Source organism: Lynx canadensis, chromosome B4 (assembly GCF_007474595.2).
Source record: "Lynx canadensis isolate LIC74 chromosome B4, mLynCan4.pri.v2, whole genome shotgun sequence".
Classification (NCBI taxonomy): Eukaryota; Metazoa; Chordata; class Mammalia; order Carnivora; family Felidae; genus Lynx; species Lynx canadensis.
The window spans coordinates 20,453,772-20,473,862 of record NC_044309.1 but is presented as its reverse complement, the minus strand read 5'-3'; the positions used below and the strand labels follow the sequence as shown (position 1 = coordinate 20,473,862).

Sequence of the window (20,091 nt, the reverse complement as noted above, 5' to 3'; positions counted from 1 at the left end):
AAGCAGGCTCTAGGCTCTAAGCTGTCAGCACAGAGCCTGTCATGGGGTTTGAACTCACGAACTGCGAGATCATGACCTGAGCCAAAGTCGGACGCTTAACTGACTGAGCCACCCAGGGTTCCTACATATTCTGTATTCTTAAGGATGAAAAATTTATTTTAATTTTCATTTTAACTAGTGAGGTTGAGTATAATATTCTTATTGCTAAAAAGAAATTGTCAAGAACATCTGGTTGGTGGGATTACTATTCTTGCAAATCCTGCTTCAAACTAGAGAAAACTTCACCTCCACAATCTTTGCTAATAACACGTTCCTTTTATTTTTTAAAATATTTATTTTGGGGTGAGCGTAAGCAGGGGAGGGGTGGAGAGAGGAGGACAGAGGCTCCAAAGTGGACTCTGCTACTGACAGGCTGACAGCAGCGAGCCCAGTTGGAGCTCAAATTCATGAACTGTGATAACATGACCTGAACCGAAGTCCGAAGTCGGACTTTCAACAGACTGAGCCACCCAGGTGCCCTTCCTTTTTTTTTTTTTTTTTTTTTTTTTTAAAGTAGTTAGCCTACCATGCTGAGCATGGAGCCTGGTTGAGAATCTCACTTTCCCTCTCTCTCTGCCCCTCCCCCGCTCATACTTTCTGTCTCTCTCAAAATAAATAAAATTAAAAAAAAAATAAAATACAGTAATACAATAAAACTGTGTGGCCTTATGAAATAATTTCTCAAAATAATTTTGTTAAGCGTGCCACATTATGTTACATTTAGGTTTGTGTCAAATTTGCTTTGAAACTCTTTTCTTATTCACTGTGAGTAACTTTAGGTATGGTAGCATATTTGAAGAATACTGATATCCCTCAGTATATGAATTTAGATTCATTTCAGCAAAATTCCATCTATCGTGTATTTCTTCTGTTGTACAAGAGAAGATGAGTTCCAGCCAAGTGCTAGGAAATATTTCATCCCTTTGTTAAGACCACTATGGGTGGATAGAATCTTAGTACTGAGCAGAACATTAGAAAATAATTTTGGTTTAATTGTTGGTTATCTACTATATTATAATGATTTATAAAAAATATATACTTAATTACTTAAATGGCCAAAATCTATTTCTCAGATATATTTGGCCTTTATTCACAGCTCCTGAAACTACTTTGGAGCCATAAAGGTGACATAGATGTCTTCTTACTAATGAAGGTGACTCTTGGACCCCACCCATAGGTAGGACCTGGTTGTCAGGAGGACTAACCACGAGATTAGAAGGTTGGAACTTTCAGCTCCACCCCCTGACCAGAGAGGGGAAAGGAGCTGGAGGTTGAATCAGCCAATAGCCAATGACTTAGTCATGTCATGACTATAATGAAGCCTCTCAATAAAAACCCAAAAAGATTGGATTCAGGGAGGTTCCGGGTTGGTGAATACATGGAGGTGCTGGGAGAGTAGTGTGCCTGAAGAAGGCACGGAAGCTCTGCACCCTTTCCCCACACCTTACCCTGTGTATCTCTTCATCAGACTATTGATTCGTATCATTTATCATATTAGGAACTGGTAAACGAATGTGTTTCCCTGAATTCTGTGAGCCACTCTAGCAAATTAAAAGAACCTAAGGGGAAGTTGTTGGGACCTCCAATCTGAAGCTGGTGGGCTAGAAGCACAGTTCACAGCCTGAGGCTTGCGACTGATATCTGAAGTAGGGGGTTGGAGGGCAGTAAGGACTGAACCCTTGACCTGTGGAATCCGATACTGTCTCCAGGTGACTAGCGTCAGAACTGAGTTGAATTCTTAAATACCAGCAGGGTGTCCAAGAATTGGTTGGTGTTGTAGGAGTGGGACCCCACCCCCCGCCCCCCACCATGTTGGAATTGGATCTGGGAACCCTAAAAAAGTTGCTGTTGGCAGATCTACCTTCTGTTTGATTTTCTCTGGTAATAGAGATATAGTCACTTTCTTCCTAGATAGTCATTTTCATTGTTAGTGTTGGTTATTAAAATTTAACCACGGGGCACCTGCATGGGTCAGTCATTTGAGCATCTGACTTTGGCTGGGGTCGTGATCTCCTGGCTCCTGAGTTTAGGCTCCACATTGGGCTTTGCAGTGGCAGCATGGAGCCTGCTTCAGATACTCTCTCTCTCTGCCTCTCCCCCACCCCCTCTCTCAAAGATAAATAAACACTCAAAAAAAGAAATACCTGTCAGTTGCATTCATTGGTACTATATTTGCCTTCAGAAGTCACACAGGAAAGAGTATACAGTACTTCTTTAATTGTGACAGTTTAACAAGACTTCTTTGTTATGGGAATGCTGTTTTTTAGATAATTGAGAAAGCAGAACACATACTCAGTAATCCAACCAACAACAAGTAGCCCTGTTCTTTAGGTTATGTTTACGTATATGTATATGTATATATATACACACACTAATTAATTTTTGGTTAATTACTTTGCGAGGCTTATTCCATAAATTGCCAGTTTTAAATATTTCTATACTTTAGTTAACTATGTGGTTGATAAAGCTGTTAACAAAGTTGGAAGCCGATTTGAAAAATGTCATCTTTTGAAGAGGCTTTCAGTTTTTGATTTTTTTGAAGCAAAGACTTTTTACTGGAATGTATCATAATATTTAGGTACTCTATTTCTGTTTTCAGCCTAAAATTACCCTGTTGCCATTTTCTTAATGTAGAACATGAAATATACCAGCAACTATTCTCAAGTAGTAGAAATAGGGCAGAAGTAGTTCTGGATTAAAACCAGTGGATGATCATCAGTCCATTTTATGCTGCTCATACCTGTGTCCTCCAGACCACTTATTTAGCAAGTACTGTTTTATATCGGATAAGTAGGAATTGGTTATAGGACTGCGTTGACAACTAGTGTTACTCTTGAGGGAAAATAGATTAGATTAATTTGTAGTTTGTTATTTTCGAGATTCACGTTTTTTTTAATTAATTGCATGCTCAGGTGTCAAACTCTGAACTTCAAATGTGATAAAGCTACCTCTTAAGAAAGAAAAAAGTTATAATTCAACACTTTTATTTTATTTTTATTTATCCATATATCATCTATTTATTTATTTTTAAAGATTTTATTTTTAAGAAATCTCTACACCCAACATGGGGCTCGAACTCACAATCCCAAGGTCAAGATTCTCATGCTTCACCCACTGAGCCAACCATGAGCCCCCAACACATTTATTTTAGACTTTTAATTTTTTTTCAATGTTTATTTATTTTTTAAAGACAGAGAGAGAGAAAGACAGCACAAACAGGGGAGGGACAGAGAGAGAGGAGGAGACACAGAATCTGAAGCAGGCTCCAGGCTCGGGGCTGTCAGCACAGAGCCTGACGCAGGGCTTGAACCCATGAACTGTGAGACCATGACCTGAGCTGAAGTCGGACACTTAATCAACTGAGCCACCCAGTTGCCCCTATTTTCAATTTAAATATATCCTCTTTAACCATAAACTTGTTTAATACCTAGCACTTGAATAAAGCTTCAACCACTAATTCCTAATAATTATTTTTTGTTTTATGTTCTTTCTTGGTCTCTGAGATAATGCTATTCAAATTGTGATCTGGGGACTGGTGCTTGTTTGCAAATTGTTACCTTGTTTGCAATGTGATAAAGAAATTGAGAGCAAACATTTAGAAATTTTTATGGCAATTTGACAAAGATATATATGCCTGTTGACTCTAATAATAACAAATTTGGGAATTATATTTGATGTGTCCTTGTTTTAAAGTGTATTTTTCCAGTAATTCATTTATATTATATTTTACACAAGTCTCCTTGAAAGCAAAACACAGACTGGGTCATGCTCCATGTTAGTAAATAGCTGCAGCAGAGTAAGGTTCTTAATTTATGCAGGTATGTGTTAAATAAAGAAGTTAAAGGGAAACGGAGAAGATGGTGAACTTATAGAGTCAAATTCCTGTTTCTGAGAATAGAAGGTTTTTTGTATTGGAAATCTACGGTTTATATGCCATATATGCCTTAGTTACTCTGTGCAGTTATAGTACTATCCAGGTTGCTTGCTCTAAAATTCTGAAGTCCTGTCAATGACTGAGGGATCTTTTATGCTATACATTTATATTTGTACCGTTTCCTCTTTAAATAATTAATTTTAGTTGAAGTAATTTGGATTGTGATGTTAGACTCTCTGTTCAAGACATTTCCCACATAACTTTTAGGAGTTTCTGACATGTGCAGAAATTGGTTGTAACAAGTTATATATATATATACAAAAAAATGTATAGCATATCTGATGTTTCTCAAAATAACGGGGCTTTAAAAATTTTTTAAATGACTGTTATGTTTTTCTTACATCAGTTTTTCTTATAAAAGTATTTATTTCTTTTTTAAAAGTTCAAATTGTATTTCTAGATGTCCTTTTCTTTTGATTTCTCCTAGAACTTAAAATTTTCTCTTAAGCTGGTCCTTATAAATATATAGCAAAGAGGGGCACCTGGTTGGGTCAGTCAGTTAAGCATCTGACTTTGGCTCAGGTCATGATATCATGGTTCATGGGTTCAAGCCCTGCATCAGGCTGTCTGCTCTCAGCATGGAGCCTGCTTCGGATCCTCTGTTCCCCTCTCTCTCTACCCCTGCCCCACTTGTGCACACTCTCTCGCTCTCTCTCAAAAAATGAATGAAACATTTAAAAAGAACTTTAAATATATACCAAAGAGGAAGAAAAGATGTGACTCTTTGAGATGGTTTTAGCTTCTGAAGGTGAAATATATTAAAATAAACGATTCATTGTTTGATATTAACAAAGGATATCCAAATAGGTTATTTCTTTCATTCCTAGTTATTATTGAATTGTTAATGAGCTGAATCTAATTGTTAAAGGGCAGTATTTATTAGCCATCAATGATTCCAAATCTCTTTAAATAAATTATAAAGTTGAAGGCATTATGTCACATGTATGGTTAGACAGGTATTTTATATATATATATATATATATATATATATATATATATATGCGCTTCTGTGGCCTGGGTCCTGTCAAGACAAACTAAAATACTTATCCTAGTAGTGTGGAATAAAAGTTTAGAAGCTATATTTCAAAATTGTACTGTGATATAAAATGTATATGAGAGATTAGCAATATAGAAACATTTCATGAATGGAAAAATACCTCGAAATATTTAGGATAAGATTCCAAACTCTTAAATTGATAATTTTATCTTTTTTTCCTACCATAATCATGATCATATTAACTATCTCTGAGAATATTAGAAATAGTTTTGTGGAATTGGCACAGCAGAAATCATGTTTAAAAATATATCTTTGGTCTATCAACTTAAGATAGAGATTCTGACACAGGAAGTAGTCTGTCAAGATCTACAAAGGAAAGCATTCATTCTGGAAGCACAGGAACAAATATTTGAATAGTATCACAAATATTTTCTCTCCTCTTGATAAATTCCAAATTTTTTTATTTAAAAATGTTTATTAGCCTATCTTGTAACTCAGAATTGCCTGCTTCTACTTGCTTTCTGGCTCCAGTGCTATTTCTGCATTTTCCTTTTTAAAAATATTTGTATTTTAATACCTGTTGAGAAATGGGGAATTTTTTGTTGTTTTCTCTTATTGACCTCCTTTAAAGAACTTAGTCTGAAACAAAAAGGAGACTTAATTTGTTAGTTAACTGTCAGAATCATAACATCTGGAGAGCGCAACGAGAATTTACCTAATTCATAGTGTTTATCCCATTTTTATTTGATAGTACAAAATCACATTGTAGCTTTGAATTACTATTTTTTATTTTGCATTTGTAATAAATTTGCTCAATTAGAGGAATGTAGAAACATCACAATGTTGAGTAGCAAAAAATGCTAACAGAAATCAACGAAATTGTTAAAAATTTTTCATGACAAAAAATTTAAGATAGTAACTCAAATGCCTAAAATATTTTTAGTTGTTACCACAGACTTGCGTATTATACATAGGTTAAGACATAAAGAAATCAGGAACTATTTGAATAAATTAGAAACTCAGCAGAAAAACATTGTACTTTATGACCCTGAAAAAAATTGAGAAAGTGTCAGTGCTATGGTATGGGTTAATTATCAGATTTTTGTCCCATGTAATGCATAAGCTCCTGGTCAGAGGTGAGGTTGGGGGGGAGGGCATGATATCATTGATGTTATATCTGAAGCTCTAAGTTAAGATGTCCTTTAGTGAATTATATAGTAAACACTGGTTTTGCCATCATAGTATGTTGTACCATGATTTTATATGCTACTTAAACGGAAGATAAACTGTCGCAGCTTTTTATCAGTCAGAATTTTCATATTTATTAAAAGAACTCTATCAGGATTGATGAGGCATACATTTTGTTATTTTTTTTTTTTTGCACATACCTGAACATGAAAACAGATAGGAAATAAATTGGTTAAAGGATTGCTAAAGTTCTTTACATTCAGAGTCCAACTCTTGAATCGCCTTTTGACTCAGGCACTGAAGTTCAGTTTCTCCACATGGAGTCTTTTCTCCGTGCAGCATTTCTGTAAGAATCAAGAAACCATTGCTGCTGAGTTTGTGAGCCAGTTTTACAGTTTTGTGGAGCTAACCTACTTTTAATTGCCACATTGACAAGTTGCTTGCAAGTGTTGCTGAATAGGTCTTATTTCCTCCACTTTCTCCCCCTCCTCACAGTTTTTGGTTCTTCAGAGTTAAAAGAGTGTTCCAGTATTATCTCTAGGATTTTCTTCCAACTCAAATTCGGCAGGTTTGGTACTAGTGTTTTGGAGGTTTGTGTGTGGATAGGGAATGACAGCTGCCATTGTTGCCAACGTTGCTTCCCCCGTAGTTGTCATACACCAACAATTTTAGATACATCCTGGAGTTAAGGAGCTTAAAGTATGGGCAAAATGTTCATTTTAAAGCTAAGTGGCTTAGCCCAGCCTGCTCAAATTGGCTAAGATCTCACAGTTGGGTTGCTGTATTATTTGCTAATTGTGTGATCTTGGATAAGTGCATAAATCTTAGTTTCTTCATCTGTGAGATAAGCAGTCCTTACCTTTTAAGATGGTTGTGAGGTTTTTATATTAAAAGTACACTGCTTAATAAATGTTAGCTATTACTTTATCTTAGTTTCTAAGAGGATGTACTTTTATTGAGCTCCTTGTATTTTTTTTTTTTTATTTTTTATTTTTGCTTGTGTGTGCTTTCGCTGTGAAGATAGCTGTAACTTGTAGAGGAAATGATACTGATAAATTTAGGTAGCAGATGACTGAGTGAAAATTCTGGAAAAATGTTTTAGTTGAACTTCAATTATTGGTGCATGATAAAATTATTCAAATGTGCATTTATGATTCGAGGATGGTATTGTATATAATGGGTCATTTTGGAAATTTAATGCTAAATTATTCCTATTGTTTTAGAAGGTAATTAATGATTTTAAATTGAAGATTGTGAAATGATACATTTTGTAACCAGCGTGAGGATAAAAGCTTAAAGCTGTTTGCATATTTTGTGACCTTTGTTTTGGTCTTGATCTGTGATCATTCAGAATTATTGCCACCTTGCACAGCTTAAAAGAGCGAGCAGGGCATTTGGTTTGTATGTGGTGCGTTGATCCTCTCAACTGAAACAATTAAAATACTGAATACAATATGAGGGGAAACAATTTGAATGCATTACTCAGCTGGCATAAAGGTTACCATTTCTCAGAACGCCAAAACCTGGCTATCTCAAACCTGGTGCTCTGTAAAGAGGCAAAAACATCTCCCCAGAGATTTTGTAACTGTGAGTGGGTCTTCAGGTAATTTGGTGGTCCTGTGTTATGTTACTTATGTTACAAAACCTCAGGTGAGGAATTTAATTTGAAGCGGACTCTCATTGGCACCAGAGTCAGTGCTAGTTATACACCAAGAGTTCCTGGGTTATAGATGAATATATATGGCTTATGGCTGCCAGACTAAAGCCTGCATTTACTGACTTCCCTTGAAGGTGGTGTGGCCAAGGCTAATTCTGGCAATGGATTATTAACAGAAGTCAAGTGTGACACTTCTCTGTCTTGCCTTAAGAAGGAATGCCTACATATGCCCCTTTCATGCCTACTGATGATGAAAACTTGAGTCAACAGAATTTGGACGCAGAGATTAAAGCATGTGTTGAGCTGCCCCTCCAGCCAAGCACTGCTTATTTCTAGACTTCTACATGAGAAGGAAACAATTTTCTATCTTATTTAAGCCACTATATTTTAGAATCTGTTACAGAGCTTAGACTGTATCCTAATTAGTGCACTTTAAAGAAAACCAAACAGATTTTTTTAAAGGACCGGTTCGTTAGTACTTCTATAAATGAAAAAGAAAATTGAAATAAAAACTCAGTGAGTGAATAAAAATAACCAGGGTTACATGAAATGATTGTTTTCCAGGGCTGGGACAGAGAAAAATAGATGAACTTAGAACACTGTGTTAACAAAGTAAGGAATTGCTTAAAACATGATAAAATTGTAACACTGCTGAGTAATTTTTAAAAAAATGAATAAACGATACCAGTAACAACATGTTACTGTATGAGCCTCTAAAACATTATGCTAAATGAATAAGACTACGTATTGGGTGATTCCATTTATATGACATTTCTAGAGAAGATAAAATTAAAGAGATGGAAAGTAAATTGGTGATTATAATAATTTACTATTCATTCACCCAGAAGTGATTTATTGCCTGCTTTCTGTGTGCCTCGCACTATTTTAGGAACACAGCATTGAATAAAATAGGCGAACTTCCTGCCTTTGTGTTATTTACATTCTAGTGGAAGAGAATGTCAATAAATAAGTGAAGTACATAACATACCAGATAGTATAAATACTATGTAGAAAAATAAAGCAGAGAGGATGGATAGGAAGTGTCAGGGGAGAGGTTGCTGTTGTCGGTGTAGTGGACAGCAGATTTCTTATTATTTAAAAGGTGATACTTAAGCAAAGAACTGAAAGAGGAAGGATGTGAACCAAGGAGATGAGGGGGGAGTCCTTTTCAGGCAGAGGGATCAGCACTTACAAGAGCTCTGAGCGGGATTGTGCCCTGTGTTCAGGGAACATCAAGGAGGTGTGAGTATGGAAAAAGCCAGAGGAAAAGTGATTGGAAATCAGATCAGAGAGATAATGAGTCATCTTGTCCTGGGGACTTGGTAGACCATTTTGAAAGACTTTGGAGATCTTAATGTAATGTGAAGACTGTTTTTTGTTTTTTTTTTTAAAGTGTGGTAAAATATGTATGGTGAAACGTTTGCTATTTTAACCATTTTTAAGTGTACAATTCGGTAGCATTAAGTACCTTCACAATGTTCTAAAACCCTAATCCCCATCTATTTCTAAATATTTTTCACCAATTCCCATCCCCCTTCCCCCAGCTTTTGGTAACCTCTGCTGTATTTTCTGTCCTATGGATTTGCCTATTCTAGGTACCTCATATAGATGGAATCATACAATATTTGTATTTCATTTTGCATAATGTTTTCAAGGTTCATCCACGCTGTAGCATTTATCAGACTTCATTGCTTTTTTTGGCTGAATAATATTCCATTATATATCATTTCATCTCTTGATGGATTTGTGTTGTTGCCACCTTTTGGCTATTGTGAATAATACTTCTATGGATGTTGGTGCACAGATATGTTTGACTCCGTTTTCAATTCTTGGAGGAATATTCTGAGAAGTGGACTTGATATCATATCATAACATATCTAACTCTCTGAGAAACTGTCATGCTGGTTTCCATAGTGACTGCATCCTTTTACTGTCTCATGAGCAATGTACAAAGGTCCCAATTTCTCTACATCCTTACACTAAAAAAATTGTTTTAATGTTTCTTTTTAGAGAGAGAGAGAGAGAGAGAGAGAGAGATGGAGCATGAGCAGGGGAGGGGCACAGAGGGAGGGAGACACAGAATCTGAAGCAGGCTCCAGGCTCTGAGCTGTCAGCACAAAGCCTGACACGGAGCTCGAACTCACAAATGGTGAGATCATGACCTGAGCCAAAGTTGGACGCTCAACCGACTGAGCCACCCAGGCGCCCCGCTGTTTTCCATTTTTAAAGACTATATTCTGGGAGTTTTGAAGTATATATTATAGGTTTGATTTATAGTTCCCTAATTATTAGTGATGTTGAGCATCTTTTCATACACCTATTGGCCATTATATGTCATCTTTGGAGAAATGTCTGTTCAAATCCTTTGCCCATTTTTTAACAGTATCGTTAGTCTTTTTGCTTTGGAGTTGTAGGACTTCTTTATGTATCCTGGACATACACCTCTTATCAAATATACAATTTGCAAGTATATTTCCTCTTCTGTGGTTGTCTCTTCACTCTTTGGGTAGTGTCCTTTGAAGCTATTTGCTTCTGTATCTTATATGGTTTTTGTTCTTCAGTTTCCCCTGTTTTTGTATTTAGTTGATTTTTTTGTAGTATACTGTTTTTATTCTCCCTTTTTTTTCTTTTAATTTCTTTTTCAGGGGCACCTGGGTGGCTCAGTCAGTTAAGCATCTGACTTCGGTTCAGGTCATGATCTCGCAGTTCGTGAGTTTGACCCCTGCTTCAGGCTCTGTGCTGACAGCTCAGAGCCTGGAGCCTGCTATGGATTCTGTGTCTCCCTCTCTCTTTGCCCCTCCCCTGCTTGTACTTGGTCTTTCTCAAGAAATGAATAAACATAAAAAGAAATTTTTAATTAAAAAATAAAAATAATAAAATTTCTTTTTCAGTTATTGCTTAATGGTTATATAGGTTGTTATGAGTTAAACTAGGTTGTTATAAGTTTAAGCGTTAATTGAAATTCCTGAGATAACCACCAAGGACTTTGACTTTTGATCTGAGGAAAATGGAAAGCTGTTGGAGGTTTTTGACTGGATCTGTTTTTTGTTTTAATCTGGCTGCTGTGCTGAAAACAGACTGTTGAGGGAAGGGACCAAGCAAGGACTGAAGTCAGACAGTGTGTTAGGGGATTTTGTAATGATCCCAGCAAAAAAAGATAGTAGCTTGGCCAGAGATGTTAATGTTCAAATTCTGATATACTTTTGAGTGTAGAAACATCAGTACTTGCTAGTGAATTAGATGTGGACTGTGAGAGACAGGGGAGTCAAGGGTGACACGAGAATTTTTTGAATGATAGAATTCTGTTTGGTGATAAAATTGCATTTGGTGACAGAATTCATATTTTAGAAGACCTGTATTAAAGACCTGAACGGTTTTTTCAAATGTATTTCACATTTAGGAGAAACTAGAACATCTCAAGGGTCTATGTTCATCTGTTTTCTTTTGCTTTTCGCTAAGCTATCAAGATATGTAATGGAATCAATATGGAAAGGCCATTCCTTGTACCTTCCATGTATACTATACTAAACAATGGTGGCTTTTTTTGAGTGATGATCATTAAATACTACAGTGAAAATTGGCAAATGGAAGAAAGGAAGTAGAAGGGGGGAAGGTAAATAAGGCAAAGGAGTTCAGTTAGTTTATACTGTCCTTACCAAATGAGCAAAGCATCTATAACTTTTAGAAAGAACTTCAACTGCAAAATCTTCACTCAAAAAAGAATATATTTTTTTTTTGCTGTTAAATCTGATACTGAAGTATATTAGAAAAATTTCGTCCCTTCCATATATATGAAATGTCCAGAAAAGGCAAATAAATCCATAGAGATAGGTTTGAGAACATTTGGGGGGGGAGGGGTTGGAAATATTTTAAAACTGGAATTGTAATAATGTTGTACAACTCTATAAATTTACTAAAAAATCATGTATACTTAAAACAGGTGACTTTTATGGTTTGTAAATTATACTTAAAGCTGTTGAAAATATAAATGCACCAGAAGGAAAATAAAACCCACGTTCCTTGGTTATTCTGATTAATATTTCAATACTTGTATGGAGAATATTTTGGTTAAACTTTAATCTCATTATAGTTTTACTTTCTGGTCCCTACTTATATATTTTATGTGTTAAAATGATGTATGTTTTCCATAATGGTATTCTCAATTAAATGTTTCTTTTTTTATTATTGTTTAAAGTTTATTTATTTATTTTGAGAGGGAGACAGAGACAGAGACAGAAAGTGAGCAGGGGAGGGAGAGAGAGAATCCCAAGCAGACTGGGCTGCTAGCTTGAAGCCCAATGTGGGGCTTGAACTCACAAACAGTGAGATCATGACCTGAGCTGAAGAAACCAAGAGTTGCAGGCTTAACCGACTGAGCCACCCAGGCATCCCTCTCAATTAAATGTTTCTAATAATAAGTCAAATCCTTGATAAAACTAGTTTAAGTAGCATAATTTGTATGAAAATGAAGATTACAACAAAGCCCAGCAAAGGAATATGCAAATGGGCAGACATTAATTAGGAGTTCTTTTTTTAAGTGTATTTATTTTGAGAGAGAAAGAGAATGTGGGGGAGGGGCAGAAAGAGAGGGGGAGAGAAAGAATCCCAAGCAGGCTCCCTACTGTCAGCATAGAGCCTGATATGGGACTTGAACTCACAAACTGTGAGATTATGACCTGAGCTGAAATCAAGTTGAATGCTTAACCGACTGAGCCACCCTGGTGCCCTGAGTTCTTTTTTTTTCTTTTCTTTTTTTTTTTTTTTTTTTTTTAATACAAGGAAAGTGCTTTGCTTAATGACTCTCTGCTTTCTTTAAAGGATTTCTGAATAATCAGAAATAATTGGGAAGAAAGCTTGCTCTAATTGGGGATTGGCAAAATGTATGTGGTTAAAGTTATTGCAAAAAAATTTAGAAATCAGTAAGAATTGTTTGAAAAACAATTACACCCACTGTCATATACATCTTTAAATAGCACTCTTGAAAATATATACCTCTAGTGTCCTCTTAATTATTATTTGGTTTGCTAGCTTTCAAACCCATGGGTGACTATCTAATTTGTCTTTTTGGCCTGATTAAGTACAATTATTTTTATCATGTATTTGTTATATTTCCTATGTTAGCATGTAAGATAGAACATATAGGGAGAAATATGGGAAAACCAGTGAAAACAGCATATTTAATAAGCATTCCTGAAATGCTAATTTTAGAAAGAGAAAATTTTTCCTAAAATTTGGTTTCTAAAAAACTTGGTAAAAAAACAGTATGCTGTTTGAAAAAATTTAACACAATACAAAAATATATAAAGTAAAAAGTGATGTTCCCATACTTTGTCCCTTAGTCCCTTTGCCAGAGGTAACTACTTATATAAATTTGTATGAAATTTATGTATCTCCTTCACTGTTTTCATGTTTGCCTAATATTTTCATGTTTACCTATATAAATCTTGCATTATGAGGTTTGCCCCTCATATTATGGTTTTTAATTATATGACACATTATCCCCTAAACAGTAAGACTTAAGAGTGTTACTATCCTAACCCATCTGTAGATTTAAAAATTTCTGTGTTGTGGCAAATAATTTAAAATTAGGGACAACTAATTTCAGATAAATTGGTCACCATTTGTTTCTGCAATGTTATAACAGATTAATCAGTGATTAATCTTAATCAATGATTCTCAACTGGGGGCAATCCTACTCTTCCTCCCCTAGACTTTTGGCATTGTCGGGAGACATTTTAGATTATTGCCTCTTGGGGGAAGAGGTGATGCTAATGGCATATGGTGGTAGAGGTCAGGGGTGCTGCTAAATGCACTGAACAGTACCCCCCCTTTTTTTCAATATATGAAGCTTATTGTCAAGTTGGTTTCCATACAACACCCAGTGCTCATCCCAAAAGGTGCCCTCCTCAATACCCATCACCCACCCCCCCTCCCTCCCACCCCCCATCAACCCTCAGTTTGTTCTCAGTTTTTAAGAGTCTCTTACGCTTTGGCTCTCTTACACTGTAACCTCTTTTTTTAAAAAAAAATATGGAACGCTTCATGAATTTGAGCGTCATCCTTGCGCGGGGGCCATGCTAATCTTCTCTGTATCGTTCCAATTTTAGTATACGTGCTGCCGAAGCGAGCACTGAACAACACCCCTTTAACAAAGAATTATCTAGTCCAAAATGTCAGAAGTGCTAAGATTGAGAAAAACTGCCTTATATGAAAATGGTTAAGAGTAAGGACTCCCCAGGCAGACTGCTTAGGTTCATATCTTATGCCCTCTCCTTACTGTGTGACTGTGAATGGTTATTTAACCTCTCTGGGCTTCAATTTCCTTATCTATATAATATTAATAGTACCTATCATAGGGTTGTTGAGAAGCTATTTAATACATGTGAAAAATTTGGAATGGTGCCTGACACAGAGTAGGAACTCTATAAACGCTGGCTGCTGTTGTTTTGTTGTTAATTTAAATGTGGATTCATATCTGCAGTCAAAGAAATTTTTCAACTTCTCTGATTTAGAAATAAGTGTCATGGTAAAAATGAAAATCTAGTCAAAAGAATAAAATCAGCATTCTGAAATGTTCATGTTACAAATATATAAAACAGAATGGATCATAAACACATATTTTAGCAATTTGGGGGAGTTTCCAAACATGATTATGAGACTTACTGAGTTAACTATGTCCCCACATTCTATTTCATACACAATTTTTTTTTTTAATATTTTTACATTGTGCATGAGTGATGATGCATTTCACAGAGCGGTAGCCCTTGAACTGAGACAGTCTATCATTGGTCTTTCTCTTTGGTTCTGTAGTTTTGTTTCTTTGAAAGTCCTAAGTCGTATTACATAATTCAGGAAGGAAGTGTTCATAAAAAAAAGGAAAGGTATTAAATAATTTTGAATTGAATTATATTTCTGATTTGTTGCCTCAGTGTTGATTTTTTGGGTTTTTTTTTTTCTTTTCTTAGTGTTGAATCCCTTATTCTCATCTTTCTCCATTCATAGGCAATGCTATGAGTACATCCTGAGAGTACAATGAGGGCATTGAATGTATTAAAATCTAGATTATTTTTAGAAAAAATAGAAAATACTTATTCAAGTTATATCATGGTTTTATTCTTTTCATAATTGTTGTAGTATAAAATTCATTAATCATAATTCTTTATGTTTCTCACTGCTATCTCTGTCAGTGAAGTAATTTATAAGCTGTACTTATATTAAATATATCATTAAACTGCATCATGATTTAAGGTATTTTTATATATCTTGCAAACAAAAGAATATCCAGCAAAGTTCAGATTTGCAGACTATAGTGTTATCATTTTCTGGAAACAGATGGCAAATTTATTTTCTCCTTAATTTGATTAAGATGATAAATGGGAAAAAAACCCCACAAACTCATTTCTTGAAACAAAAAAGGTATGTAAGTGGTATAGAGTATATAAATTTTTTTCCTGTCTTTTTTGCCCTCTTCCCCCCCACCTTTTTTTTAATGTTCAGTTTTAGTTTTTTACCACTTGATGGCAGTGATGGAGCTACAGCAACCCTAAGAAGGTTAGGGCACGAACTCATTATGAATAACAAAAAGGTAGATACAAAAGAAATCTCTGACATTTTAATATTATTCACATTTCTAGGTGATATTACTTATATTGAAAGTGACAGTAATAGGGGGAAAAGCCTCTAGATGGAGCTTCAGTACTTTCTAAGGGAGAACATTTTCCGTATCTTTCCAAATACATATTTTATATTGTTTTAGATACTATGTTGAATCCAGAATGGATTTTTTTAAAACTGATATTTAAGGATGAGTATGTCACTTGTAGAGAAATTAATTCAACAAGCCCACCAATAATTTGAAAACATGGCTATTTAAGTGTCTAAAATTTCTATTTCATTGTTAGTATTTGTTGAAAAAGTATGTTAAAAATGTTAGTCAAATGTTCCTAACCTAGTATTAATTAGAATGAGATTGCATATCTAACCAGTTAGTAAAAGGCACTTTACTAGTAGGAAATCAGGTGCTTAAAATCAATATTGCCCCTTAATTAAACATTATCATCTATACTGTTAATTGTTACATTCTCTTAACAGAACATAAATATTTTTTTCCGACTCAATTCCCCAAGTTTAAAAAAAGTTGAAATTAATGTAATCAAAATTTAGGAGATTTTATGTAAAATATTCTTTTACGGAACATACATACATGTTCTTTAAGTAGTAATTATTCTTACTCTCATCAGAAATGTTTACCTTTTGTAGCCAAATAAGGAATCCATTATCACTATATATGGGAATAAAGTTGTCATTTTTATTAGGGAAAAAATGGATGTTAATATTCTCAGTACACTGTTGATTTTAGTTTCTAATTCATTTGGAATAACAAGAAAACTCAAAACAAGAATAGTAAGTTTTCTTACCTTCCAACTAGTATACCATAACCTGGATTAATTTTGCTGTCTTATAAAACGTTTTAGTAAATATGTGCTATTGGTTTATAACTGGTATTTTTAGCACTCAAATGTTAGAGGGAAACCATGGGTAATATTTAGTCTGGCATTAACATGACATAGTAGTTTTATGTTGAAAGAAAATGTATAACTGGGAAATCATATGAGAAGCATGAAAAATGATTTGTGGTGGTTTTACCATTCTTCAGTTTCTTGATAAAATTTTTCTCTATTGAGGCAGTTCACTGAAGTAGAGTAGTTGCCAGTAACTTTTTATAATTACATGTAATGATAGAGTTTGTAGCAGTTAATTTGGGGGGACGGCTAAGCAAATATGGTATAAATTCATTTCAAGTTGTGTATAAAGTCAGCTAAATTTGCCGTGTAATTTGCTTGTTAATCACCTTAGTGGCAACAGTCTTCCAAAAAGCCACGTATTGCTTTGTTTCTTATCTTACTAAGATTTGTTTCTTATCTTACTAAGAAAGCCATGTATGCTTTGTTTCTTATCTTTATCTTACTAAGTTTTAAACATTTCAGAAACATCTCATAATTTTTCAACCATCTCCTTTTATTATTAATACTTTCTAAACAAATATAATTGGATTAAATTAGTTTTCAATTGTGTAGTAAAAAAGAACTTTGAAAAGATACAGTCTATTTCTCAGAGATAGGAAAACTCCAAAAAATTGTTAAGCTACTACAAATATCCGTAAATGATAGCCTTGTACTTATAGTTACTCCTAAAATAAATCCATTTAAAATAGTTATGGTTAAGTTTGAACTTCACTTAATTTGAGCAATCTCTCTTGACAAAAGTTAACTGAAATATTCTCCATTTCTCTGAAGTTCTTGCCCTAAGAAATAAAATCAGTTATGTATCAAGTTAATTTCACATGTCAAAGCTTTTTAAAGGAAAAAGAGTAAAGCATACAGTTGTTATTTGCTACAAATTTAAAAATTATCTTCAATTTGGTGGAGGAAAAATTCCTTTATTTTACATTGAGGTTGCTGAATTGCATTTTCTCCATTTTTAACCAGTATGTTGGCATTATGTAGTATCATCTCTAGTAAAGTTTACTTATGTTACTTTATCTTACTGGTTGTAATGCCAGAGCCTGCAATGAAGCATTCCGGTTGATTAACACTTAGCATTATATCTCAAATATTATATACTCACTTTCAATGTTAGTACTATACACATTGTTAACAGTAAATTTTATCAATGTCAATAAGATAAAAATTAACCAAGTAGAAAAGGATAATCGAACTTCTCTTATTTCTTTTGGTAAACTATTTTTTTTTTAAATAAGTTTTCCTGAAATGTAGAATACCTAACAGACTTTTATTAAACTATATGTTGCAAGTATATCAAGCACAAGAAAATATGTAGCGGTTATTATAGTGCTTAATACAAATCTCTTGATTTGTCAAAACATTATATTAATATACCAACAGAAGCAGATAAGGCTCCTGTTATTAATACAGACTGAAGAATATAACTTGTTTGACAATTCTTAAAATGTGTCTGAACAACTCTATATTCCATTAGTTATATATGTGTTCTAATATTGTTTGTCTTCATTCTGTTCAAGTTTTGATTTTTCATTAATATTTGATAGCTTTCATTGCTACCTAAAATATGATCGCACAATAGCTAGAAAAACAGTTCGGCTCTCTAGTTGTTACTTTATTTTAATAAAAAATTTTATTTATCCTTTTCATTTATTCTAGCATTAAAGAATTTCTATTTTATTTTGCTTTTAAAAATAAAATTTTATATATATATATAGTGAAATAATTTATTTCGTTTTATCTTGTATCATCAAGCTACCTAAATAGCTATTGAAATACTTTCCAGAGATTACTTTCTTCTGAAAAAAAAAGGCTTTTAATGAAGTTGTACTACACAAATGATTTATTTGGGTTGTCCCTCACCTTGGATTCATCCCCTTTCCCTAAAATTTTCATTATTAAGCAGAAAAAAAGATATGATTGTTATGTAATAACACCATAACTTTTTATTTAAACTAAAAAGCAAAAGATCAATGAGTAAACCCTCTGAATTTAATCTTCTGTATTCTTTAAATATTTATGAAGGTAAATAACACCAAGTGAAAGACCATTATAATGTATATGTATTTTTTATAGTAAAGATATTATTTTAATTTACTTTTAAATATAAGTTTTATGTTAATACTCTTGAATAAAGTAGCTCTGACTTATGAACAAATTTATTTGCATCCAAATATAGGTGTGATGATTTGCAAAACTTGTCGTGTATGTTATCTCCAAAGTCACTGATTAAATTAATTTTCAATTGTGTAATAAAATGAACTTTGAAAATAACTTTAAAAAATTAGTTGATTTCTAAAAAAGTAACTTCACTATGAATTAATAGCTTATTAATGAATGTTAAATAATAAGGTCATAATATATAAGACAAAGTATGTATAAAGTCTGTAGAGTAGATTATATGTTATGCAAATAATTATGTATGTTTGTAAGATACATTTGTGGCATATTGATAATGAAATAATTAGTTATCAATAAGAAATAATAGTGTTAAGAACCGCATAGAAAATTTGCAGCTCTTCTATTCATCTATTCTATAAACATCAGCTAGATACTATTTTATTTTTTAAATATTTTGATAATGCCTTACAGAACTCTGTGTTCTCAGTCCTCTTGCTAACATATTAATTGAACTGTAGCATAAAAATAGTAACTAGGTAAATTCATGTAATTGAAGATGACCTGTGAAAAGAAAAGTTTAATAGATACAATAATATAGATATGTGTTAGACTGTTGTATTATGAAGATAGGTAGTATTTTATGATTTAAGCTTTCATCCGAGACCTGATATATAGACTTAATAAAATATTGAAAACTGATTTCTTGTATACAAACAGTTATTACATATCTAGGATTATCTTGAGGTTTTAGAAGGAGAGTGTTTTGTTATCAATGTAAGTACTCACTTATCTTTAAAAAATTAATTTGGTTTGACTTAAAAAGTTTTATATTGTCTTAATAAAGTTCCCTGCAAAAGCATGTAGCCTCACAGAACTGGGTATGTTATAATTAGCAAAGTAAGCCTAAATTATTCAGATAACTGTGAATGTTATTATCATTCACAGTTTTGTTAGCTTCTCAATTAAATCGTTTTCCAGATAATGTGGTTTTAATCCATAATAATATGCAAAAGTTTGTTTTGTTTTAATTTTAACTACAGATTTTAAAATAGATCTGTTCCGGGTTCGGATGGAAATGTGTTAACTTTTGAAGACTAGTTTGATTTCTCAGATATCGCTAATGTCATGCAAGGAAATGGGATATAATAAAAATAGTAGTACTAACCAGTCGTTATATCTTTACCAACTTGTAGTCTTTAGTGGTTCAGTCTGTAACTGTCAACATTTAACGTTCTGTATATTTACTGCTTTTCAAGACTATCAGAAACCTGCACATAATAATTTTAGGAACAAAATAAATGGCAGAATACTGACTCTAAGAAGCACTTAATATGGTATCACAGTGATCTCCAAATCAGTAGTGATAGACTCAACATGGAAAATTTCTCATTCTAGGCAGATTGTGTTTGGTGACCTGTAGTGCACATTAGGAATCCATGTAAGTTCAAAAGAAACTTAGGACAAGTTAAGAGCACCTGTTCTTTAAAATGCCACTTATCTCAGCTTCATTCTCCACTCTTTCCCAATTGGAGACTTTCTAGAAAATTAATATTACTAAAGCACATTTGATTAACTTGGAAGAGTAGCTGAAAGAAATTGTATCTTTCAGTGAGAGGTCAGACTCCACCAGTTG

At 33.7% G+C, this 20,091-nt stretch overlaps 1 protein-coding gene and 1 non-coding gene across 2 annotated transcripts in view; one reads left to right on the top strand and one right to left on the bottom strand.

The window, feature by feature from the left end:
• DNAJC1 (DnaJ heat shock protein family (Hsp40) member C1) overlaps positions 1-20,091 on the top strand; it is a 219,476-nt gene that overhangs the window by 31,664 nt on the left and 167,721 nt on the right. The gene's annotated exons all lie outside the window — the stretch shown is intronic.
• Positions 13,840-13,946, bottom strand: LOC115519522. The gene has a single exon (XR_003970532.1). It is a non-coding gene; the product is annotated as a U6 spliceosomal RNA (small nuclear RNA).